Source organism: Saccostrea cucullata, unplaced genomic scaffold, assembly GCF_032062105.1.
Source record: "Saccostrea cucullata isolate Sc308-1 unplaced genomic scaffold, CSIRO_AGI_Scuc_v1 ctg4911, whole genome shotgun sequence".
Taxonomy (NCBI): Eukaryota; Metazoa; Mollusca; class Bivalvia; order Ostreida; family Ostreidae; genus Saccostrea; species Saccostrea cuccullata.
This window is the reverse complement of record NW_026930490.1, coordinates 10,943-37,944: the sequence shown is the minus strand read 5'-3', so window position 1 is coordinate 37,944 and position 27,002 is coordinate 10,943. Positions and strand designations below refer to the sequence as shown.

At 33.3% G+C, this 27,002-nt stretch overlaps 2 long non-coding RNA genes across 4 annotated transcripts; one reads left to right on the top strand and one right to left on the bottom strand.

The window, feature by feature from the left end:
• The first annotated feature begins 2,502 nt into the window (after positions 1-2,502).
• On the top strand, positions 2,503-11,888 carry LOC134228758 (uncharacterized). The gene is made up of 6 exons (XR_009984069.1): positions 2,503-2,640; positions 6,995-7,115; positions 7,538-7,868; positions 9,127-9,212; positions 9,476-9,742; positions 10,760-11,888. It is a non-coding gene; the product is annotated as an uncharacterized LOC134228758 (long non-coding RNA).
• Positions 11,889-16,444: 4,556 nt separating this feature from the next.
• LOC134228757 (uncharacterized) lies at positions 16,445-26,667 on the bottom strand. Of its 3 annotated transcripts, XR_009984068.1 has the most exons (9): positions 26,570-26,667; positions 20,831-20,939; positions 20,446-20,620; positions 20,075-20,199; positions 19,005-19,090; positions 18,666-18,763; positions 18,235-18,292; positions 17,760-17,958; positions 16,445-17,711 (listed from the first exon to the last, which is right to left on the bottom strand). It is a non-coding gene; the product is annotated as an uncharacterized LOC134228757 (long non-coding RNA). The 3 variants fall into 3 exon arrangements; XR_009984066.1 differs by having other exon boundaries at positions 16,445-17,958; positions 26,570-26,665; XR_009984067.1 differs by having other exon boundaries at positions 16,445-17,958; positions 20,446-20,599; positions 26,570-26,665.
• Between the last annotated feature and the right edge of the window lie 335 nt (positions 26,668-27,002).

Below are 27,002 nucleotides of genomic sequence, written 5' to 3'. Positions count from 1 at the left end.
CATGAACCAATCTTTTTCCCTCAAACCACCAAAATTTGACCCCACGAAAATATGTGATTTTACAGTATACAGTGGACCCTCATTTATCAGGACGCTTTGGTTCCCAGTCAATTTGTCTGGATATGAGAAGCATCCGGATATCTGAATCACCAGTTAAACAAGACAGAATAACATTTTAAAATTTCATGCAGATGAGAAATCGTCCGGATACTGAAGCATCCGGATATCTGGCGTCCGGATATCTGAAGGTCCACTGTACATGTAGAATGAATTAATACTTTTTTTGTACTCTTATTCAAGCTAGACTGATACATACATGTCCAAGAACGAATTCGATGTTGATATCGACAATATTAAGTCGATATCGTATCGATATCGATCATGATGAGCACTATTAATTTAATTGAAATACTTGGTACCATATATGAGACTTTGAGCTATGTCGATGTCGTCGATATCGACAATAACATGACGATATCGTATCGATATCGATCCTATTTGTATAACTTATTTTCACAATGAGGTATAACATAATTTTACAAGGTCACAAGTGATGTCAAATTCATTCATTATTAGCATGAATAGGAAATTAAATTTTGATAAGGAAAGGGTTAGTGGTTGTTATTGTTTTAGATTACGTTAACAGTAAGATGTTGATTGAGGGTGAAAGTTGTTAAATATGTTTTAACAATCATGATTCGATGTCGATACGATATCGTCGATATCGACAGTAGGGTAAACTAAATACATGTAATCAGAAAGTAAATATGCACAAGCGTTGCATGAAGAAACAGAACTTATTGTCATGGGATATGTTAAAAATAAAGATTTTGTATTAGGATGAAGGTTGGTTAAGTAATATATTTTAACGATCATGATTCGATATCGATACGATATCGTCGACATCGACGATATCGATGGCAGGTACAATCTTCGTAAAATTAAAGTTATGAAACATTAATACACGTACAAAGTAACAGAGACAGTATTTACCAAGAGCTGAGCAAACATGATTCGATATCGAAAGCGACATCGTCGATATCGACGATATCGACACTACAGAGAAAGTTTAATAAAAGATAGTTTTCAAATACTAGTATTGCACATGGAAACCATAATTCTTTGAACAATCATGATTCGATATCGGTATGATATCATGGATATTGACAGTAAGGAAAACTTGTTAAAACAGAAAGTATTGTAATAAACACACAAGGATAAAGAAATATTAGTAAAAAACAAAAAAGTAATGTGTCGATATCGTAACTACATCATGTCTTGGACATAACTCGACTGATAAAATCACACATCCTTAATGGCTTCATATTTGTCTGTATCAAATGTAAATATTATAAAATGAAACATTTGCTTTCCTTGTATCCTCTGGCTGTTTGACCCAGCCGAGCCGATTGGAAATCCTGTGAACATGCGTGTCCACTCCAATACCCTGAACCTGATTCCAGGCACACTTCATCACCAGATAGGCCATCTTGGGTCCAACTCCTGGCAGCTTACATAACTTCTCCACAGACTCTGGAATATCTCCATTGTATTCCTCCTGTAGAATTTTGCTTGTCTTCTTTATACTCCATATACTTTATAATTTTGTTAGCTGACTTTCAAAGAAGATCAAACAAATTACAAAGCAATATTGTGTGGGATTTTATTATAGAACCATTAAACTTACAGGAATAATTTGAATATAGTGATGTAATAAGTGAGGTATACTGAAAATATATCTGAACACATTAATTATGGTGGTACATGTAAATGAGGTAAAGTCACTGATATTAAAGAATGCCATTTACTTTTCAATGATTTGTAGCTTTACTGACCAGTCAAGACATAAATGACGTTTAAAAGAATACCGAGATCTTTTACATTCTTTTCATCAGAGCAAACAACTTTTTTACCAGTAATTTTACAAACATATGCTTACTGTCTGAACGAAATGCTCCATAGGGCATCAGTTCAGGCTGATTTTGGATCCCAAAACATGCCAATTCCCTAAATCATTAAGGAATGAATTAAATAGCAACCCAAATTATACTGTATAACCTGGGTTGGGGCAGTTTATACTTTATAAACGGCGAAGCGGTTTACAAAAAAGCATAAACTGCTCCAACCCAGGTTATACAGTATAATTTGGATTGCTATTTAATTCATTCCTTATAATTTAATTTTCAATCATTAAGAATATAAAACAAGACAATTTCTCTCTTTAAAACGCCTTCAAATTGTTCATGTACATATTTTAAACATAAAGTCAAGTGGATTGATACGATTTTGACGCAAGTCATTGTGACGTAAGCAAACCAGATTATACAATTTAGATTAATTTTTTATCCAATCAAATGACAAGTTACAACCAAAATTTAATTATTTAAAAATGAACACATGTATGGTTGAAGGTCCTATAGTCGTGCGTGCCCAGTAGTCGTGCACCATTTTGTTTGTTGTCAAAAGTTGGTCACGTGCTATTATGGTATATTTACTATACAAAAACAGCGATGAGACCGTGGTCTCTTCTATCACGTGACTAATCAGAACGAGGCTACTTTCATTTTTGCATTGCCTACGTGCAGCATGGGATTAAGCCCTATGGTATCTTCAGATTACAGCCTATTAATTAAGCTGGAAGTAAGTGACAGTGTAACATAACATAAATCTTCTCATGGTCTAAAATGCAGATTTTCACATAGAAAGCCATGGTGATCATTTTTTAATGTTTTAACCAACTGAAATGACTATATATACTTGTCATGGTCTCTATATGACAGCTACATACAAGAGACTAGGGACTATAATACACTATATACTTGTCATGGTCTCTATATAACAATAACATACAAGAGACCAGGGACTATAACACACTATATACTTGTCACGGTCTCTATATAACAACTACATACAAGAGACCAGGGACTATAACACACTATATACTTGTCACGGTCTCTATATAACAATTACATACAAGAGACCAGGGACTACAATACACTATATACTTGTCACGGTCTCTATATAACAATTACATACAAGAGACCAGGGACTATAGACACTATATACTTGTCGTGGTCCCTATATAACAATTACATACAAGAGACCAAGGACTACAATACACTATATACTTGTCATGGTCTCTATATAACAATTACATAGCATGAGACCATTGACATATAACAGTCTTAAACAGGCATGGTCTCATGTTTACAACACTGTAGCATGAGACCATTGACATATAACAGTCTTAAACATAGATGGTCTCATGATTACAACATTGTGGCATGAGACCATTGACATATAACAGTCATAAACAGGCATGGTCTCATGTTTACAATACTGTAGCATGAGACCATTGACATATAACAGTCTTAAACATAGATGGTCTCATTTTTACTATACTGTAGCATGAGACCATTAACATATAACAGTCTAAAACAGGCATGGTCTCATGTTTACAACACTGTAGCATGAGACCATAGACATATATCAGTCTTAAACATAGATGGTCTCATGTTTACAACACTGTAGCATGAGACCATTGATTTATAACAGTCTTAAACAGGCATGGTCTCATGTTTACAATATTGGAGCATGAGACCATTGACATATTACAGTCACAAACATAGATGGTCTCATGTCTACAACACTGTAGCATGAGACCATTGACATATAACAGTCTTAAACAGGCATGGTCTCATGTTTACAACACTGTACATGAGACCATACTGTAGCATGAGACAATACTGTATTGACATATTACAGTCACAAACATAGATGGTCTCATGTATACAACACTGTAGCATGAGACCATTGACATATAACAGTCTGAAACATAGATGGTCTCATGTTTACAATACTGTAACATGAGACCATTGACATATTACAGTCACAAACGTAGATGGTCTCATGTATACAACACTGTAGCATGAGATCATTGACATATAACAGTCTTAAACATAGATGGTGTCATGTATACAACACTGTAGCATGAGACCATTGACATATTACAGTCACAATCATAAATGGTCTCATGTATACAACACTGTAGCATGAGACCATTGACATATAACAGTCTTTAACAGGCATGGTCTCATGTTTACAATACTGTAGCATGAGACCATTGACAAATTACAGTCACAAACATAGATGGTCTTATGTTTACAACACTGTAGCATGAGACCATTGACATATAACAGTCTTAAAAACAGGCATGGTCTCATGTATACAACATTGTAGCATGAGACCATTGACATATAACAGTCTGAAACATAGATGGTCTCATGTTTACAATACTGTAGCATGAGACCATTGACATATAACAGTCTTAAACAGGCATGGTCTCATATTTACAACATTGTAGCATGAGACCATTAACATATAACAGTCTTAAACATAGATGGTCTCATGTATACAACACTGTAGCATGAGACCATTGACATATAACAGTTTTAAACAGGCATGGTCTCATGTTTACAACATTGTAGTATGAGAACATTGACATATAACAGTCTGAAACATAAATGGTCTCATGTTTACATTACTGTAGCATGAGACCATTGACATATTACAGTCATAAACATAGATGGTCTCATGTACAGCACTCTAGCATGAGACCATTGACATATAACAGTCTAAAACAGGCATGGTCTCATGTTTACAACACTGTAGCATGAGACCATTGACATATTACAGTCACAATCATAAATGGTCTCATGTATACAACACTGTAGCATGAGACCATTGACATATAACAGTCTTAAACATAGATGGTCTCATGTCTACAACACTGTAGCATGAGACCATTGACATATAACAGTCTTAAACAGGCATGGTCTCATGTTTACAATACTGTAGCATGAGACCATTGACATATTACAGTCACAAACATAGATGGTCTCATGTTTACAACATTATAGCATGAGACCATTGACATATAACAGTCTGAAACATAGATGATCTCATGTTTACAATACTGTAGCATGAGACCATTGACATATAACAGTCTTAAACAGGCATGGTCTCATATTTACAACATTGTAGCATGAGACCATTACCATATAACAGTCTTAAACATAGATGGTCTCATGTATACAACACTGTAGCATGAGACCATTGACATATAACAGTTTTAAACAGGCATGGTCTCATGTTTACAACATTGTAGCATGAGACCATTAACATATAACAGTCTGAAACATAGATGGTCTCATGTATACAACACTGTAGCATGAGACCATTGACATATAACAGTTTTAAACAGGCATGGTTTCATGTTTACAACATTGTAGCATGAGACCATTAACATATAACAGTCGTAAAAAATAGATGGTCTCATGTTTACAACATTGTAGCATGAGACCATTGATATATAACAGTCGTAAACATAGATGGTCTCATGTATACAACACTGTAGCATGAGACCATTGACATATATCAGTCTAAAACATAAATGGTCTCATGTTTACAACACTGTAGCATGAGACCATTGACATATAACAGTATTAAACATAGATGGTCTCATGTTTACAATGTAGCATGTGACCATTGACATATTACAGTCACAAACATAGATGGTCTCATGTATACAATACTGTAGCAAGAGACCATTGACATATAACAGTCTTAAACAGGCATGCTCTCATGTTTACAATACTGTAGCATGAGACCATTGACATATAACAGTCTTAAACAGGCATGGTCTCATGTATACAGCACTGTAGTATGAGACCATTGACATATTACAGTCTTAAACAGGCATGGTCTCATGTTTACAACATTGTAGCATGAGACAATTGACATATAATAGTCTAAAACATAGATGGTCTCATGTTTACAATACTGTAGCATGAGACCATTGACATATAACAGTCTTAAACAGGCATGGTCTCTTGTTTACAACATTGTAGCATGAGACCATTGACATATAACATGTCTTAAACATAGATGGTCTCATGTCTACAACACTGTAGCATGAGACCATTGACATATAACAGTCATAAACAGGCATGGTCTCATTTTTACAATACTGTAGCATGAGACCATTGACATATAACAGTCTTAAACAGGCATGGTCTCATGTTTACAATACTGTAGCATGAGACCATTGACATATAACAGTCTTAAACATAGATGGTCTCATGTTTACAATACTGTAGCATGAGACCATTGACATATAACAGTCTTAAACAGGCATGGTCTCATGTTTACAATACTGTAGCATGAGACCATTGACATATTACAGTCACAATCATAGATGGTCTCATGTATACAACACTGTAGCATGAGACCATTGACATATAACAGTTTTAAACAGGCATGGTCTCATGTTTACAACATTGTAGCATGAGAACATTGACATATAACAGTCTGAAACATAGATGGTCTCATGTCTACAATACTGTAGCATTAGACCATTGACATATAACAGTCACAAACATAGATGGTCTCATGTATACAACACTGTAGCATGAGACCATCAACATATAACAGTCTTTAGCATATATGGTCTCATGTTTACAACACTGTAGCATGAGACCATTGACATATTCATCCCAAAAAAAAACATAATAATAGTCTTAAGTCTACAATAGATGGTCTCATGTTTACAATACTGTAGCATGAGACATTTTGATATAACAGTCTTAAACCATTGACATGTTACAGTATTACACAAACATAGATGGTCTCATGTATACAACACTGTAGCATGAGACCATTGACATATAACAGTCTTAAACAGGCATGGTCTCATGTTTACAACATTGTAGCATGAGACCATTGACATATGACAGTCACAAACATAGATGGTCTCATGTTTATAATACTGTAGCATGAGACCATTGACATATAACAGTCACCCCAAAAAAAAACAATGTTATTATGTGAAATGCTTAATTATATGGGTAACTTACGTTATTTCCTATGTTTATGTAATTAAACAATTTAAGACTATAATAATTTTAATGGTAGACACTCTATATCCTTTTTTCAGTGCCCCACACATTATGGATGATAATTTTGTAAATTAGAGCAGTACTTTCTCGAGAGGGGCCCTTTGTTTTTCTGGACATCAGAATTTTATATCAATGGATTGTCCTGGAATTGCCATACAGGTATGTGATGAAAATTACAAGAGCTGATTTGTATGGCTATCTCAAATATCTTACTTGAGGAAATATCAATCACAATGAATTAAGTTAATTACAGTTCTATATATAGAGAAAGGCAATTTCTTTTTATTATTTAATTGATCACATTTTTAGGCCTACAGTATTAATTTTGGACTCATATAAGAGGAATATCATATATTAAGCAGGCTTTTTCCATTGAACTAAAGGAAACTGTCCTTTAACATGTGCATGAAGCAGCTCCCTGGATGGTGTGTAGTCTGTTTGTCAACATGTGGAGCCCAGGTGTATATCAAGCTGTACAGCGACTATCAGAATTTCGGAGCAAATCAAAGATCTGATTTTAATCAGATTGATTTCAAAGAAGATATGTTTACTGTCAATTTTCTTTTCTTTTTTTTTTAAAGCTGCATCAGGTGTGCTTTTTTCCTATTCAAATTTTTGTGTAAGTACATGTATTACTTTTTATTTTCTCTTACATTAATTTACTGCAGAGGGTCTAGTTAATAAATTTGATAAAGCTATAAAGTAGCATATAGTCAATAATTTCTATGTGTGAATCCTAAAGAGTATAAGGTAACTCTCATTTTGACTATAATTTCTCTGATTTCAGTAGTAGTCTCCCCTGTTAAAGATCAGTAATGGTGGATATACAATGCTGGATGCAGTCTGGTCATCAACAGAGAGTTTTGACACCTGTAATTTGCCTCTGTAACCTTTGCTGTGTTTATCAGACAGGTAAAAAAATGAAGATAAATGATCAAAATAATTTAATGAGATTAATAATAAAAACTGAACCATTCTTTAATACATGTATAAGAATTAAAACACAATTATTAACACATACAATTATACATAATGTTCATATTTCCCCCATTTGCCTGATTGAATAGAATCAGAGCATAAAACAAAATTTATAATATGGAAGGCAATTCACAAATTATGTATTACATACAAATTTCAAACTTTTGAATTCAAAACACACAGTCAATGATTTCATATGTACAACCATTCATTTCCTTAGTAAATATTATTGTACATTTCGTAATATGCAATAGGATGATTATCTTGAGCAATGAATAAATTACAGTTCACCCTTTCAAAGTCTTATAACTTCCTCTTTTTTATTTTAGAGATCAACTGTACGTGTCTTTAAAAAAAAAATTCTTACAAATGATATCTTTTTATAGATCTTTAATTTTTTTGTTGATAATTATATTTTATTCTACCACGATTATTCAAAACATCAAAGGAAACCACCGGACATTATTCTCCAATAAATCACGAACGTCATCAAAAAATTATCAGATCAGAAACACGTATCAAATCTGAACAATTCAAATGCATGTTTGGCTGTAGAATGAAATACGTGTTTAGACCGCATCGATGTGTCGTCTTTTGCATTATAAACACTGTAAATTGCATCAAGTTGCTGAAGAATGTCGGTTTTTATAGCTAAGCGGGGCTACAGACCTCCCTACACATTAAACAACGTGATTTTAGCAGTAAAACAGGAACATGATTTTGTTATTGTATATTCATTTTAACTTATCAATACATATTATGAACATATTTGTAATTTGTAAAAAGGATATTTTTAATGTAACGAAAGCTCAAATCGTCTGCATTCTATACACAAGTAAGCAAACAAATTTTACCTCTGGTGTTAAATGAAACAGTGTAATCGAGACATGGTGACCTAATTTGTTTCTCTATAGAGGAAACGATTATCCTTAATTTAGCGTTTGTACCAAACGTGGAAGAATAGAAATAAAGTCCTTGTTATCATGAATGCTGCAGAATAACCTCCTCGGTCTCGAAATGTTGTTTGAAATATATAAAAGCCTCGGCTAGCGCCTCGGCTTTTATCTTTCAAACAACATTTCTCGACCTCGGAGGTTATTCTGCAACATTCACGAAAACGCGGACTTTATTTCTTAAACAGTTTTTATTTCATTTAAATGTAATTTAGTCTATCTTGTTGGTTTTTTTTTAGATGATGAATCAGTCTACTTCTTTTTACAAGAGGTGCCCCTCCAGACTCACAAAGATCCAAAGTTGAGTTTCCATGACACCTATTCAGTGAGTGCACAGTTTAATGTATTCTTCTTTTAAACTTTTAACTAATTAATATACATTTTGGATTTAATTTTCACAGACCTCAGAAGTACAAGTTTGATATTTAATTATGTCTAGATTACTTGGTCTTCTTTTTTGGATGTAAACTTCAAGATAAATAGTGTAATGTAGGATTTTGCCTTAAGTTGAGTTAAGCTCTGTAATCACTGATTACATATACATGTATTTATTAACATAGTTGATAATTTTTTCCCCTTTTGTTGCAGGTCTAATGCATGTTGGCAACTGATGCTGGTTCTATTTTCACCAAGAAGCATACCATGCATACCACCGGTAACCAAGTGAAGGACATAACCACACTTAGGCATGCAGCTCTTCGTCCCCTTCCAGATCTCCTAACCTCTTTGGAAAGCTTTTCTTGGTGACTGGTAAAGTGACATTTTTACAATAGATAGAAAGGATCCATGCCTGGCCCTGTTTTCCCTCCCCATGCTGATTCCAGTCCAGTGAACCATCACAAACTTGAAACTTTGGTGAGTTTCTTAAAATGCATGGTTCCAACTCACACAAAAAGGTCTTAGTCAAGTCAAGGTCAAGCTCCAAATACATTCCTCTAAACCAAGTCTATTTCTTCCAAATGAAACTTACGAAAAAACAGCAGGCCCCTTAAGATGATCACTATCCAATTGATATCTAGGTAGACCATTTCTGCTTGTGGATGACATCTTAACATCTGAATTTTTTAATAGTAATTATTTAAATGTTATTCATGTATATTGAATTGCTATGCCTTTTTGAAGTTTGTATGTTTATAGCTTCCACATGTACTCAGACCTTTTTATGCACCACCATGAATATGGCCGGAGCATATAGTATTTGTCATGTCTGTCTTCTGTCCTTCCGTCTTTCCGTCACACTTTGTGTTTAGCTCTGTTCAAAGCTAAGTTTCAAAGACACTATCCAAGATATTTTCATCAAACTTCATATGTTGATAGATATTGAGAGCTATGCAACTGCAACAACATTTTTTTACCTTTACTTTGACCTTGACCTCACTTTTCTTAAATTAGTGTTTAGCTCAGTTTTAAACATACCATTCAAGATGGTGTTATCAAACTTCACATGTTGATACAAACTTGCATGGATGATGCATCTAGGGATGAACACTACCAGACTTGCTTTGGATGCTAGATCTGACCTACATTTTCCAGATGAGTGACCAGATTAAATTTTTGGAGCAGGTCCATTTCTAAGGAACTATATGCCCTACTTGGACCAAACTAGCATGGATGATGCTTCTAAGGATGGACACTACCAGACTTGCTTCGGATGCTGGATCTGACCTACATTTTTATTCCCTAGTAACTATAAGCCCTACCTGAACCAAACTGATCAAATTTTATACACATACAAATGTTCACTTTTCTTTACTAATATATCCTCGGCGGAGCATTCATGTCCTATGGACATATGTATTTCTAGTTTGAATTACAAATTTTTTTTATTAATTCATGATTTATTATTTAATATTGACTTTTCTTGTATTTCAGCGATGTACCCTTCCTTATAATTTGTCCTTGCCCAAACAGCCAATGCAATGAAGAAGAAAATGCAGGGTTGAAATGGATTAAAGATGAACTAGCTTTTCTATACAAATATTTTCTTGGTGCATTGTATATTTGACTTGTAGAACAAGAATTTATCAAAGTTGTCATTAATTTAAGAAAAAAGCACAATTTTCACACTCATGTAAAAAGAGAAATATAACCGAGTATTGAATACCATGTTAGAATTTTTAGTCAAGCATGTGTTAATTACAAATTGAAATGCAAAACTTTCAATAGCAGATTGAATAACGTAAATCTAGAAATTTTTGCTGTAGATAAATTTTTAGCAAATTTGCGAGTTCATTGCATTCACAAAAATATATTTCTTCAAATTAATTCAACAATAAGAAAATTTAATCAAAGTAGTAGTCATTCGCAAAATTTTGAAACGTAAAAATTAATCAACAGCATTACAACCCAGATTCACATAATAAAATCGACGTAAACATTTCCAGATTTACGGTAGTTACTGTGTAGATTATTATGAATATTAGGTCACCCAAGTCAATCTAACAATGGTGCACTATCATATGGAAATTTTCAACTTCTTTGAAACCACTTAAGCAGTCTTAATTAATTTTGGCATACAGTTTGGCTCACCTATTAATTTATTCTTAGAAAAATTTCTATGCTCAGGGTTGTATTCTCCTCTGGTGACTGTTAAGGTCCATTGGCCCCTTGTTACTCTTTTACTTAAATATTTTGTTTTTAAGCTATTATTGCTGCAAGCATTTGCAAGCATTATAAGAATATTATTTTCTTTGTTAAGTTTGCTGTCATTTGTTTAATTTATAAGCTTTTCATGTGTACATTACTTATTATACACATATTATTTTTTGTTGTTAGCAAATAATTTGAATGTATGCACATGCCTTTAATTTGGATGAGAGCATATTTGTATATTTTCAATATTTTCTTGAGCAATAAATATTTAATTGATTTCAGCATATTTTATTATATATTCAAACATGAATTGAATGGCAGCAGGCATATTTTGATAAATTGAATACTGCATTATAATGTTAAACATGACCAGTTATTGTTACACTACCATTAAAGAACTCATATCTTATACATGTATTCACAGTTTATTCTTATTTGTTCTTCTTGTTTCCTTATTTTCAAGGTCTGTACAAATGTTCGGGTTACCATATACATGTACAAATTTAGCTCTAGTTAAAATCAATTTTTTGAGCCAATTTTACAATTTAAACCAAATTACATGTATATGAAATTCAAATTATGACAAAATTATTTCTTGTTTGAAATGAAAACATTCCTCTAGTCTCCTTAACACTTGATGTTTGAAGGAATATCTGAAATGTTATATTGCATTTAGATGTTTATTAATGTGTTCTGATCATTACACTTAAAGTTAACTGTTCTCTTCAGTTTCAAATCCTTTCTCCTTATTCTGTATCATTAAGTAGTCAAAAGTGAAATGCCCTGTTCTCAGAGAGCACCTGGCTAGTGATGCAGTGGTCTTAGTTCCATTCCTAGTCGAATCATACATTTTCTTCTTTTCTGTCACACATTATGGACTAACAACAAAAATTTAAAGTTCAAAACCAATGGATGGAGGTTACAGTTAACTTGAAGGAAAATTGAATATGAAATGCATATGTTCCCAACAATTAAAAGAGTCAGCTTTAGTTTGGAGAATTTTTACATATACTAACATAAGTACAACTATGGATGATCTAATAGACAGAGGCAGCCATTGTACACATTCTGATATACTAGTATATGTGACAAGCAAAGCATCTTAACATTTTGAACTTCATTTTTATTTAACTCAAAATTATTTGACCTTGTGGCCTTAAATAAATAGGAGTTTATATTCCACTGAAGATATTTCGAGAATATGAATAAAAGGGTTAGGCACAATCAAAAGCCTTTTGTTTGATGTTGGAAGGAAGATCCACAAGACTTGCACTAACCTCACAAAATGATACATAAATACCCCCCATCCCCACCCCCATGCATGTGAGTAAAAAAGGGATTCTGTAAAGGCTTCGTTGAATATTCTGGGATTTAGGAGTAGTTGCACTAACGAATTGGGTACGTCCTCATTACATGTAAGTATAATGGCAAGAATCATCTTGTCCTGTAGGGAACAAAATGATCTGCCCGGTCAAAGCGTAAAGTAGGAGGTTCAAGATGGCACTATGAAATAAAGTTTCAAGTTGTAAAGAGATCGGTCCGAGTATTATAGAAAGAAAGACAAAGACAGGGTTTTTTGATTGGAAAACCCAAATTTAAATTCTATCGAAGCTAGAATATTATGACAGTGTCCATGTTATGCTATGGGAAACCCAAAATATGTATCGGATCAAAAAGTAAAATAGGAGGTGCAAAATGGCAACATGTAATAAAGATTATGTGAAAGTTTCACTAAATGTCATTCAGTGGTATGAGAGGAGTTGCGGATAAGAGATGGACCCTAACACTAGCTCTAAGTATAACACTAACCCTAGCTGTAGCTCTAACCCTAATGCTAATCCACACCCTTGCAGACTAACCCTAACCCTAACCCTAGCTCTAAATCTAACCCTAACCCTTACCCTAGCTCTAAGTCTAACTCTAATCCTAGCTCTAAGTATAACACTAACCCTAGCTGTAGCTCTAACCCTAATGCTAATCCTAACCCTTGCAGACTAACCCTAACCCTAACCCTAGCTCTAACCCTAACCCTTACCCTAGCTCTAAGTCTAACTCTAATCCTAGCTCTAAGTCTAACCCTAACCCTAGCTCTAGCTCTAACCCTAATGCTAATCCTAACCCTTGCAGACTAACCCTAACCCTAACCCTAGCTCTAAATCTAACCCTAACCCAGACCCTAGCTTTAAGTCTAACTCTAATCCTAGCTCTAAGTATAACACTAACCCTAGCTGTAGCTCTAACCCTAATGCTAATCCACACCCTTGCAGACTAACCCTAACCCTAACCCTAGCTCTAAATCTAACCCTAACCCTTACCCTAGCTCTAAGTCTAACTCTAATCCTAGCTCTAAGTCTAACCCTAACCCTAGCTCTAGCTCTAACCCTAATGCTAATCCTAACCCTTGCAGACTAACCCTAACCCTAGCTCTAAATCTAACCCTAACCCAGACCCTAGCTTTAAGTCTAACTCTAATCCTAGCTCTAAGTCTAACCCTAACCCTAGCTCTAGCTCTAACCCTAATGCTAATCCTAACCCTTGCAGACTAACCCTAACCCTGACCCTAACCCTAACCCTAGCTCTAAATCCAACCCTAACCTTAGCTCTAAGTCTAATCCTAACCTAACCCTAGTAACAGACAGACGGCTGGGCGTACAGACGGACGGACAAACCGATTACAGTATACCCGCCCACTTTTCAAGCAGTATAATGATACTTTCAAAGATAATGTCATTTTGCACCTCTTATGTATACCCCGCTAGAAAAATAGTAATCGAGATGTCCGTCTGTCTGTTAACGTCTGGCTTGTTTTTTTTTTCCGTTTAGTAGTATGTCATGTCCCTTTTATTGTTAGTGTTGGTAAATTGTTTGATCTGTCCATAAGTCGTTATATACATGTACACCGTTTCTCTTCCTGGTATATATTAATTTATTGAAAATTAACAAAATCCCTTGAAATGTTCACATATATTTATGCACATCATGTAATGTCTAATATCAAAGTTTAACTACATGTACAAGTAATTTGACAAACTATTTGAACAATTTTGTTGAATTGTAAAGTGGATTAGACATTGAATATCTTCAATGTTTAGCCATTGTTTTGATTTATATTACTTTTCCACATGCAGCGCAATTATGCAAAATATTTATGCAAATATTATAAATAAAGTTTATATAGATTTAAGTTGTTTCTTTTTTTTTGTTGGTGGTCTTAAAACTTTCTAGTCATGTCATTTTGAAAATTCAATTTTCAAAATTAAGCTGGCCACGGAAGCTACCATCTGGTGTAGTCAGATATTGGTGATATTTCTATAGAAATCTCTATGATTATTGTAAATATCAAAGAAACTCCCATTGAAATTGTTTGACTTGAAAGGACACATATTACAACTACAAAATCTTTCGACTGAAATAATGTATCTCTAAACTAAATTTAAATTTGTGTAAACTAAATTTTATTTGAAAAATTACAAGCAGAACAAAAGCCTAACAGACGGACAGACAGATGGACTGAATCACTATATATATACCCTCACACTTTTCAAGCGGGTTTTTACAAATAAGAATGTCTTCGAATATATATAATCTTGGCATGAAAGTGGACGTCATATAAATATCACGAAGAAAAAAATCCCTGAATGACAGGAATTTTGTTTGATATGCTTTATATACAGAGTCTTGGGGTTTTTGATTTTTTAAATATCTTATTTTAAATTAATTTTGAATTACATATCACCAGAGCTTCTCTATTTATAAGCAAACGTGTTCTAAACAGCCAAGAGCTTCACCTAGCTATAAACTATCATTAATCTTTACATCCCATTTTAACTTACATGTAATTAATTTCATATACATGTATAGTGAGTAGCATGCAATCACCCGACTGTAGAAAACGTATATGAGAATCTACTTTGGGAGAGGGGGTGGGGGTTGACGTGTTCCATTTTCACGTCCCAGTTTATCATCTCGTTGATGTTCAAATGGTTCCAGTTATTAGTAATATGGGGAAGGGGGTAATAAAATTGTCATTCCATAGAGTATATAATATATTCGACAGATCCTATACGGGTATGATCTTTCTACCATGGATATATGTGAACACGTGCTTACCGAGCATATTTAATTGTGTCTAATTCACTAGGACAGTAGATAATTGAAATAAATTAATAGGAAAAAAAATGTGAAAATGACAGATTTACTGGTTGAGCAATTTTGTTTTCCTTGACGAAGTTATTTTAACCTGTAGAAAACAAAATTTAAAAAGAGGGGAAAAAAATGATTTTGCTGTCCGAGATTGCCTTTGACTTCGAAAATGTGATAATGAAGAAAAAGTGTCCATGATAATACCGGACGGGTGTTACATCCCTTATAAGTAGTTACATGAATTATTTTAGGGTGAGAGCAAAGTGGTCGTAAAATATCATCACTATGGTTCAATGCATGCTTAAGCATCATAGGCGTCGGAACCGGGGGGGGGGGGTCTTAGCCCCCCCTTTTTTTCGCAAAAATAAACCTTATAACCTTACATAGGCATTGAAAATCATGATTTACCTTTTTTTGTTGGTTTAGCCCCCCCCCCCTCCCCACTTTCAATTTGCTTCCGACGCCCATGAACATACTAGAGGAATATCATTTTGATGCTTGCATTATAACAATCTTTATAAATTAATGTTGCCAGCACCGGTGTAGTGTTCAGGAACTCAAGGAATGTTTTGATGCAAGTATCATTTGAATAATTAGATTAATTGGCTATTGCTCTCGTTAGTGGCATAAATGTTCACTTTATTGCTTTATATATATGAGAATAATAATAAATTTGATGTTTGCATCCACTCAATTATTGTGTGCATTAATAAAATTAATAGGATTTTAAATTAACTAAAAATTTTTCAATTCTTTGAAATTTCACGCATTTAAAAGTTTGCTGATTATATATATCCATAAGAGGTCAATGTAGTTGTTGCATTTTATTGAAATTTCCTGTTTATTTTTCAAATCCAATCACACATATTAAACTTTGTGGTGACATCTCCCATGACTTTGAACAACTCAAAAGGTTAGGTTACTTAAACAAATGTCAAAGCTGAACTTAATTCCTGAACAACAAAATCAAAGTAGTACATAATGGAGAGGAAATATGATGGATACAATTTATTCTCAAACATATTGATGGAATAAACACACAGAGAATTTCTTTTTGTTGTTTTATTTTTTATATAAAAAAAACTTTGAAATTCTTTCTTTTCATATGGATGTATATATATATGTTTTTTTTTTGTCAATAAAGCAGATTATTTACCATTCCATGACAACTACTTCAGAATACTTGTGTATAATGTGTAAAAATTTGTCAAGAAAACAAAAGTTTTTTATTTTAATATAATTATATATGTTTTGAACTGTCAAATATGGAGACACTGGAATCATTCATTAAAATAATTACTGGTATATAATAAATAGTGATATCAGTAAATATTGAAAAGTATACATATCTGTTAATATATTATTACAGTATGAAAATGAAGGATACATTTACACGTACACCTAAATAACCCTGAAAAATATTCTGAGCATAAAATATTTAACCTTATTTCTTATAATCAAACTGCATCTACTCTGCCTAATAAACAATTATATGTACATCTCTTTCAAAAAGTTTTCTGAAAGTCAAAAAAATATATCTGATTACAAGAATATGAAAATAGACACCATACATATATGAAGCTTGATCATGAGATTTTTGGTACAGTCCATCAGTACATCATCTGATACAGAAAAGCCCCATAAAAATGACATGTTAAAAAACAGTTTTTAATATACAAATGTACATGATTTCATAGATGTTCAATAATCAATATATCATATTCAACCAATGTATATGAAAAATAATTACAGTAAAACTCGTTTAGTATGAACAAGGATATTGCGAATTCACGGTTACAACGAAGTCAACTTGGATCCCCAGCTATATAAAGTTAATAAATTTCTTATACGGTTATAATGAATTACGGATATAGTGAAGTAATTTTATAAGTCCCAGCCAATTTGTCATAACCAAGTTTTACTGTATAATTTACATATGCAGTATATATATTCTTTTTCAAGAAAGTTTAAAGACTCACATATCTCATATGACATAGCACACACTGTATTGATAAAAATAAGAAGTAACATACTTCACTAGATAGATTGCTAAATTTCTCATGAGATAAGAATAAACTCTTTATATTAACTAGACAAAATTTTCAAGAATTGTGGTTGTAGCTCTTTATATTCTTACGGAGTGCTATTGTACCACAGAATCAAATTTTTGTGAGATCAAAGTCTCATGTAATTACACGAAAACAAAGTTCTCCTGAATAAAAAGTGAGCCACAGTACAGTTCCTTGTTGTAAATTACTGGAAAGTTCAGGAAATGCCCATTTGTATCTTTAAAAACTGGAAGTGGTATCAAATCATAACAATCCTTTATAATCAACCTGAAATATAAACATAATAAATATACATATACATACAGATGTATCCATTTATAGGTACAAAAAGCCAAAAAGCATGAAAAGGGGATATAGTTGAATAAAAACGGAATCAAAAGAATTGTATCAATACTTCTAGCAGGGTACGGTATAAATTGCTTTAATTATTTTTGTCTTCTTTTTTTTTTTTAAATCTTTTCAGTTACTAACATTGAAAGAATTAATGTTACAATTCTTTTATTGTTCTGCTAAGAATGATTGTAAAAAAGAAAATATGCATACCAGGTTTTCTCTGTGAAGTTGGGCCTCTTGACAAATGTGGCACAGTCCAATTAAAAATCTGAGAAAATAAAAATAATAGAAAAATAAAAGACACTTTACAAGAAAATATAAATTGTATGATATTTTATATATGTATATATATAGTGTATAATATACTGTTACAGTATGTATACTTAAAAAAAGCAGGCTTCATATTTAAGCAGATATGGCATGGACAACAATGAGCTAATTCCTGAATACAACTAAAAAATCATTTAATTATCCATACAAAGTAAAGTGTGGACATGTGTAAGGCTGATTTATAATTGTACTAACCACTCACTACTCAGTGATTGCGCTAAATTTTGAATACGCCAATTTATGTACACATTCAGTATATCAGGGTAAAACAAGCAGAGAGGCTCTGTACAGAAACAACTTGGTAGACTTACCTTTCAGGAAGCTGGCTACTGTTGTTGGTTCCATCATAAACTGCTTCCAAGGACAGCGCAAAAAGTCCTGTCAACTATATTCCTTTTCCTGTGGTGGACTGAAAAGGCAACAAGTGGAAATCTTCAGTGTTGCCTTGTGACTTTGAATTAGAAATGACAGATAAGAAGACAAATGTTTGTTTAAAGACTGCATACAGTATAAATTTGACTGTAGGTCCAAGTAATCTTGAGATAATTAAATATCAAACTTGTACTTCTGAGATCTGTGAAAATCAAATCCAAAATGTATTTTAACTAGTAAAAAGTTTTAAAGTAGAATACATTAAATTGTGCACTCACTGAATAGGTGTCATGGAAACTCAACATTGGAACTTTGTGAATATGGAGGGGTACCTCTTGTAAAAAGAAGTAGACTGGTTCATCATCTAAAATAAAAAAAAAACAACAAGATAGACTAAATTACTTTTAAATGAAATAAAAACTATTAAAATATAAATATTAACAAGAGATGTTTGTAAAACACTTATGCCCCCCTCCCCCCAAATTGGAATTTTTATGTAAGTCCGAGGGGCATAACTCTGTCAAAAATGGCACGATTGTACCCAAAACAGTACTTGACCTAGATATTCATCTGATTAATCTGTATATTAAATTTCATCTCAGTATGTGCAACAGTTGCAAAGAAAATGAACGGAAACTGCAAATAATTGAATTTTTTTCAAACTCCAAGGGGCAAAACTCTGTCAAAAATGGTGCGATCGTACAGAACTTGGCCTAGATATTCATGTGATATATATGTATACCAAATTTGATTTCAGTATGTGCAACGGTTATGAAGAAAATGAATGGAAACTAAATGGACTGACAGACCGACCGACAGACAGCAGCAAAGCAATAAGCCCTCCCTTCTTCGAAGGGGGGCATAACAAAAAAATTAAAGATCTAAAAGATATCATTTGTAAGAAAAAAAATCTAAAGACACGGAACAGTTAATCACTAACAAAACTAAAATAAAAAAGAGGAAGTTGTAAGACTTTAAAAGGAGGAATTGTAATTTATTTATTGCTCAAGATAAACATCCTATTGCATATTACAAAATGTACCACAAAATTTAGGTAGAAAATGAACGGTTGTAGATGTGAAATCATTGATTCTGTGTTTTAAATTCAAAAGTATGAAATTTGGATGCAATACCTAATTTGTGAATTGCCTTACATGTTATAAATATTGCTATATTTTATTATGCACTGATTCAATTAAATCATGCAAATGTAGGAAATATGAACATTATGTATAATTGTATGTGTTAATAATTGTGTTTTAATTCGTATACATGTATTTAAGTATGGTTTATTTTTTAATATTAATCTCATTAAAATTATTTTGATTATTTATCTTGTTTTTTTTACCTGTCTGATAAACACAGCAAAGGTTACAGAGGCAAATTACAGGTGTCAAAACTCTCTGTTGATGACCAGACTGCATCCAGCATTGTATATCCACCATTACTGATCTTTAACAGGGGAGACTACTCCTGAAATCAGAGAAATTATAGTCAAAATGAGGGTTACCTTATACTCTTTGGGATTCACACATAGAAATTATTCCCTATATGCTTCTCTATAGCTTTATCAAATTTATTAACTAGACCCTCTGCAGTAAATTAATGTAAGAGAAAATAAAGATTAATACGAGTATGTACTTACACAAAATTTGAATCGAAAAAAAACACACCTGATGCAGCTTTTTAAAAAAGAAAATTGACAGTAAACATACCTACCTTGAAATCAATCTGATTAAAATCATATCTTTGTTTTGCTCCAACATTCTGATAGTCGCTGTACAGCTTGATATACACCTGGGCTCCACATGTTGACAAACAGACTACACACCATCCAGGGAGCTGCTTCATGCACATGTTAAAGGACAGTTTCCTTTAGTTCAATGGAAAAAGCCTGCTTAATATATGATATTCCTCTTATATGAGTCAAAATTAATACTGTAGGCCTAAAAATGTGATTAATTAAAAAATAAGAAGAAATTGTCTCTCTCTATATATAAAACTGTACCCAGTAATTAACTTAATTCATTGTGATTAGTTATTTCCTTGAGTAAGATCTTTAAGTTAGCCATACAAAACAGCTCTTGTAATTTTCATCACCTACCTGTATGGCAATTTCCAGGACAATCCATTGATATAAAATTCTGATGTCCAGAAAAACAAAGGGCCCCTCTCGAGAAAGTACTGCTCTAATTTACATAATGTGTGGGGCGCTGAAAAAAGGTATAGAGTATGTACTATTAAAATTCTTACCGTCTTAAATTGTTTAATTACATAACCTAATTTTTGTTTTTAAAATGGTGGAAGACACATTAGGGAACTCAGGGAACTTCATGAATTGTAACCATAACAAGCATAGGAAATATTGTAATGCTACCATATAATTTAGCATTTCAAATAATAACATTGATTTTTTTTGGGTGATTTTTATACATGTATGTCAATGGTCTCATGCTACAGTGTTATATACATGAGACCATCTATGTTTGTGACTGTTATATGTCAATGGTCTCATGCTACAGTGTTGCATACATGAGACCATCTATGTTTAAGACTGTTATATGTCAATGGTCTCATGCTACAGTATTTTAAACATGAGACCATGCCTGTTTAAGACTGTTATATGTCAATGGTCTCATGCTACAGTGTTGTATACATGAGACCATCTATGTTTGTGACTGTAATATGTCAATGGTCTCATGCTACAGTATTGTAAACATGAGACCATGCCTGTTTAAGACTGATATATGTCAATGGTCTCATGCTACAGTGTTGTATACATGAGACCATCTATGTTTAAGACTGTTATATGTCAATGGTCTCATGCTACAGTGTTGTAAACATGAGACCATCTATGTTTGTGACTGTAATATGTCAATGGTCTCATGCTACAGTATTGTAAACATGAGACCATCTATGTTTAAGACTGTTATATGTCAATGGTCTCATGCTACAGTGTTGTAAACATGAGACCATCTATGTTTAAGACTGTTATATGTCAATGGTCTCATGCTACAGTGTTGTAAACAAGAGACCATCTATGTTTAAGACTGTTATATGTCAATTGTCTTAGGCTACAGTACTGTAAACATGAGACCATCTATGTTTAAGACTGTTATATGTCAATGGTCTCATGCTACAGTGTTGTAAACAAGAGACCATCTATGTTTAAGACTGATATATGTCAATGGTCTCATGCTACAGTGTTGTATACATGAGACCATCTATGTTTAAGACTGTTATATATCAATGGTCTCATGCTACAGTGTTGTAAACATGAGACCATCTATGTTTAAGACTGGTATATGTCAATGGTCTCATGCTACAGTGTTGTAAACATGAGACCATGCCTGTTTAAGACTGTTATATGTCAATGGTCTCATGCTACAGTATTGTATACATGAGACCATCTATGTTTAAGACTGTTATATGTCAATGGTCTCATGCTACAGTGTTGTAAACATGAGACCATGCCTGTGTAAAACTCTTATATGTCAATGGTCTCATGCTACAGTGTTGTATACATGAGATCATCTATGTTTGTGACTTTTATATGTCCATGGTCTCATGCTTCAGTGTTGTAAACATGAGACCATCTATGTTTAAGACTGTTATATGTCAATGGTCTCATGCTACAGTGTTGTAAACATGAGACCATGCTATGTTTAAGACTGTTATATATGTCAATGGTCTCATGCTACAGTGTTGTAAACATGAGACCATCTATGTTTAAGACTGTTATATGTCAATGGTCTCATGCTACAGTATTGTATACATGAGACCATCTATGTTTAAGACTGTTATATGTCAATGGTCTCATGCTACAGTGTTGTAAACAAGAGACCATCTATGTTCAAGACATATATATGTCAATGGTCTCATGCTACAGTGTTGTATACATGAGACCATCTATGTTTAAGACTGTTATATGTCAATGGTCTCATGCTACAATGTTGTAAACATGAGACCATGCCTGTTTAAGACTGTTATATGTCAATGGTCTCATGCTACAGTGTTGTAAACATGAGACCATCTATGTTTAAGACTGATATATGTCAATGGTCTCATGCTACAGTATTGTAAACATGAGACCATGCCTGTTTAAGACTGTTATATGTCAATGGTCTCATGCTACAGTGTTGTAAACATGAGACCATCTATGTTTAAGACTGTTATATGTCAATGGTCTCATGCTACAGTGTTGTAAACATGAGACCATGCCTGTTTAAGACTGTTATATGTTAATGGTCTCATGGTACAGTATTGTAAAAATGAGATCAACTATGTTTAAGACTGTTATATGTCAATGGTCTCATGCTACAGTATTGTAAACATGAGACCATGCCTGTTTAAGACTGTTATATGTCGATGGTCTCATGCCACAATGTTGTAATCATGAGACCATCTATGTTTAAGACTGTTATATGTCAATGGTCTCATGCTACAGTGTTGTAAACATGAGACCATGCCTGTTTAAGACTGTTATATGTCAATGGTCTCATGCTATGTAATTGTTATATAGAGACCATGACAAGTATATAGTGTATTGTAGTCCCTGGTCTCTTGTATGTAATTGTTATATAGAGACCGTGACAAGTATATAGTGTGTTATAGTCCCTGGTCTCTTGTATGTAATTGTTATATAGAGACCGTGACATGTATATAGTGTGTTATAGTCCCTGGTCTCTTGTATGTAATTGTTATATAGAGACCGTGACAAGTATATAGTGTGTTATAGTCTGTCGTCTCTTGTATGTAATTGTTATATAGAGACCGTGACAAGTATATAGTGTGTTATAGTCCCTGGTCTCTTGTATGTAATTGTTATATAGAGACCGTGACAAGTATATAGTGTGTTATAGTCCCTGGTCTCTTGTATGTAATTGTTATATAGAGACCATGACAAGTATATAGTGTGTTATAGTCCCTGGTCTCTTGTATGTAATTGTTATATAGAGACCGTGACAAGTATATAGTGTGTTATAGTCCCTGGTCTCTTGTATGTAATTGTTATATAGAGACCGTGACAAGTATATAGTGTGTTATAGTCCCTGGTCTCTTGTATGTAATTGTTATATAGAGACCATGACAAGTATATAGTGTGTTATAGTCCCTGGTCTCTTGTATGTAATTGTTATATAGAGACCGCGACAAGTATATAGTGTGTTATAGTCCCTGGTCTCTTGTATGTAATTGTTATATAGAGACCGCGACAAGTATATAGTGTGTTATAGTCCCTGGTCTCTTGTATGTAATTGTTATATAGAGACCACAACAAGTATATAGTGTGTTATAGTCCCTGGTCTCTTGTATGTAATTGTTATATAGAGACCATGACAAGTATATAGTGTATTATAGTCCCTGGTCTCTTGTATGTAATTGTTATATAGAGACCATGACAAGTATATAGTGTGTTATAGTCCCTGGTCTCTTGTATGTAATTGTTATATAGAGACCACAACAAGTATATAGTGTATTATAGTCCCTGGTCTCTTGTATGTAATTGTTATATAGAGACCATGACAAGTATATAGTGTGTTATAGTCCCTGGTCTCTTGTATGTAATTGTTATATAGAGACCATGACAAGTATATAGTGTATTATAGTCCCTGGTCTCTTGTATGTAATTGTTATATAGAGACCATGACAAGTATATAGTGTATTATAGTCCCTGGTCTCTTGTATGTAATTGTTATATAGAGACCATGACAAGTATATAGTGTATTATAGTCCCTGGTCTCTTGTATGTAATTGTTATATAGAGACCACAACAAGTATATAATGTATTATAGTCCCTGGTCTCTTGTATGTAATTGTTATATATGGAGACCATGACAAGTATATAGTGTATTATAGTCCCTGGTCTCTTGTATGTAATTGTTATATAGAGACCATGACAAGTATATAGTGTATTATAGTCCCTGGTCTCTTGTATGTAATTGTTATATAGAGACCATGACAAGTATATAGTGTGTTATAGTCCCTGGTCTCTTGTATGTAATTGTTATATAGAGACCATGACAAGTATATAGTGTATTATAGTCCCTGGTCTCTTGTATGTAATTGTTATATAGAGACCACGACAAGTATATAGTGTATGTAATTGTTATATAGAGACCGTGACATGTATATAGTGTATTATAGTCCCTGGTCTCTTGTATGTAATTGTTATATAGAGACCATGACAAGTATATAGTGTGTTATAGTCCCTGGTCTCTTGTATGTAATTGTTATATAGAGACCATGACAAGTATATAGTGTATTATAGTCCCTGGTCTCTTGTGTGTAATAGTTATATAGAGACCGTGGCAAGCACATAGTGTGTAATAGATAGAGACCATGACAAGTATATAGTGTGTTATAGTCCCTGGTCTCTTGTATGTAATTGTTATATAGAGACCATGACAAGTATATAGTGTATTATAGTCCCTGGTCTCTTGTATGTAATTGTTATATAGAGACCGTGACAAGTATATAGTGTATTATAGTCCCTGGTCTCTTGTATGTAATTGTTATATAGAGACCACGACAAGTATATAGTGTGTTATAGTCCCTGGTCTCTTGTATGTAATTGTTATATAGAGACCGCGACAAGTATATAGTAAGTATATAGTGTGTTAGAGTCCCTGGTCTCTTGTATGTAATTGTTATATAGAGACCGTGACAAGTATATAGTGTGTTATAGTCCCTGGTCTCTTGTATGTAATTGTTATATAGAGACCGTGGCAAGCACATAGTGTGTAATAGATAGAGACCGTGACAAGTATATAGTGTATTATAGTCCCTGGTCTCTTGTATGTAATTGTTATATAGAGACCATGACATGTATATAGTGTATTATAGTCCCTGGTCTCTTGTATGTAATTGTTATATAGAGACCATGACAAGTATATAGTGTATTATAGTCCCTGGTCTCTTGTATGTAATTGTTATATAGAGACCATGACATGTATATAGTGTGTTATAGTCCCTGGTCTCTTGTATGTAATTGTTATATAGAGACCGTGACAAGTATATAGTGTATTATAGTCCCTGGTCTCTTGTATGTAATTGTTATATAGAGACCATATAGTGTGTTATAGTCCCTGGTCTCAAGTATATAGTGTATTATAGTCCCTGGTCTCTTGTATGTAATTGTTATATAGAGACCGTATATAGTGTATGTATATAGTGTGACAAGTATAGTCCCTGGTCTCTTGTATGTAATTGTTATATAGAGACCGTGACAAGTATATAGTGTATTATAGTCCCTGGTCTCTTGTATGTAATTGTTATATAGAGACCATGACAAGTATATAGTGTGTTATAGTCCCTGGTCTCTTGTATGTAATTGTTATATAGAGACCACGACAAGTATATAGTGTATTATAGTCCCTGGTCTCTTGTATGTAATTGTTATATAGAGACCATGACAAGTATATAGTGTATTATAGTCCTTGGTCTCTTGTATGTAATTGTTATATAGAGACCACGACAAGTATATGGTGTATTATAGTCCCTGGTCTCTTGTATGTAATTGTTATATAGAGACTGTGACAAGTATTTAGCGTGTTTTAGTTCCTGGTCTCTTGTGTGTAATAGTTATATAGAGACCATGACAAGCATATAGTATGTAATACTCCCTGGTCTCTTGTGTGTAGTTGTTATATAGAGACTGTGACAAGTATATTGTGTGTTATATTCCCTGGTCTCTTATATGTAGTTGTTATTTAGAGACCATGACAAGTATCTAGTCATTTCAGTTGGTAAAAAACATTTAAAAAATGATCATCATGGCTTTCTATGTGCAAAATTTGCATTTTAGACCATGACAAGGTTTATGTTATGTTACACTGTCACTTACTTCCAGCTTAATAGGCTGTAATCTGAAGATATCATCAGGTCTTAATTATCAATGATCCCATGCTGCACGTAGGCAATGCAAAAATGAAAGTAGCCTCGTTCTGATTAGTCACGTGATAGAAGAGACCACGGTCTCATCGCTGTTTTTGCATAGTAAATATACCTCTGATGGTCGCTGTGTAAGTGTTAATGAAGAGTGATGAATGAAAGTGATGAAAAACGGAAAAACAATATGTTTCTTAAAATGATTGAATTGATCAAGAGTAACATTTAGTCAAAATTTGTTTTTTATTTTGTTTTCTCGAAGAAATAACCATAATTTTCATTTAAATTTTACTTAGCACTGATCCTCTCTTAAGAGCATGACTACTGGGCACTCGAGGGTATACATGTTTGTAAAAATATAAATCTATACAATAGGCCCGTGGGCCTTA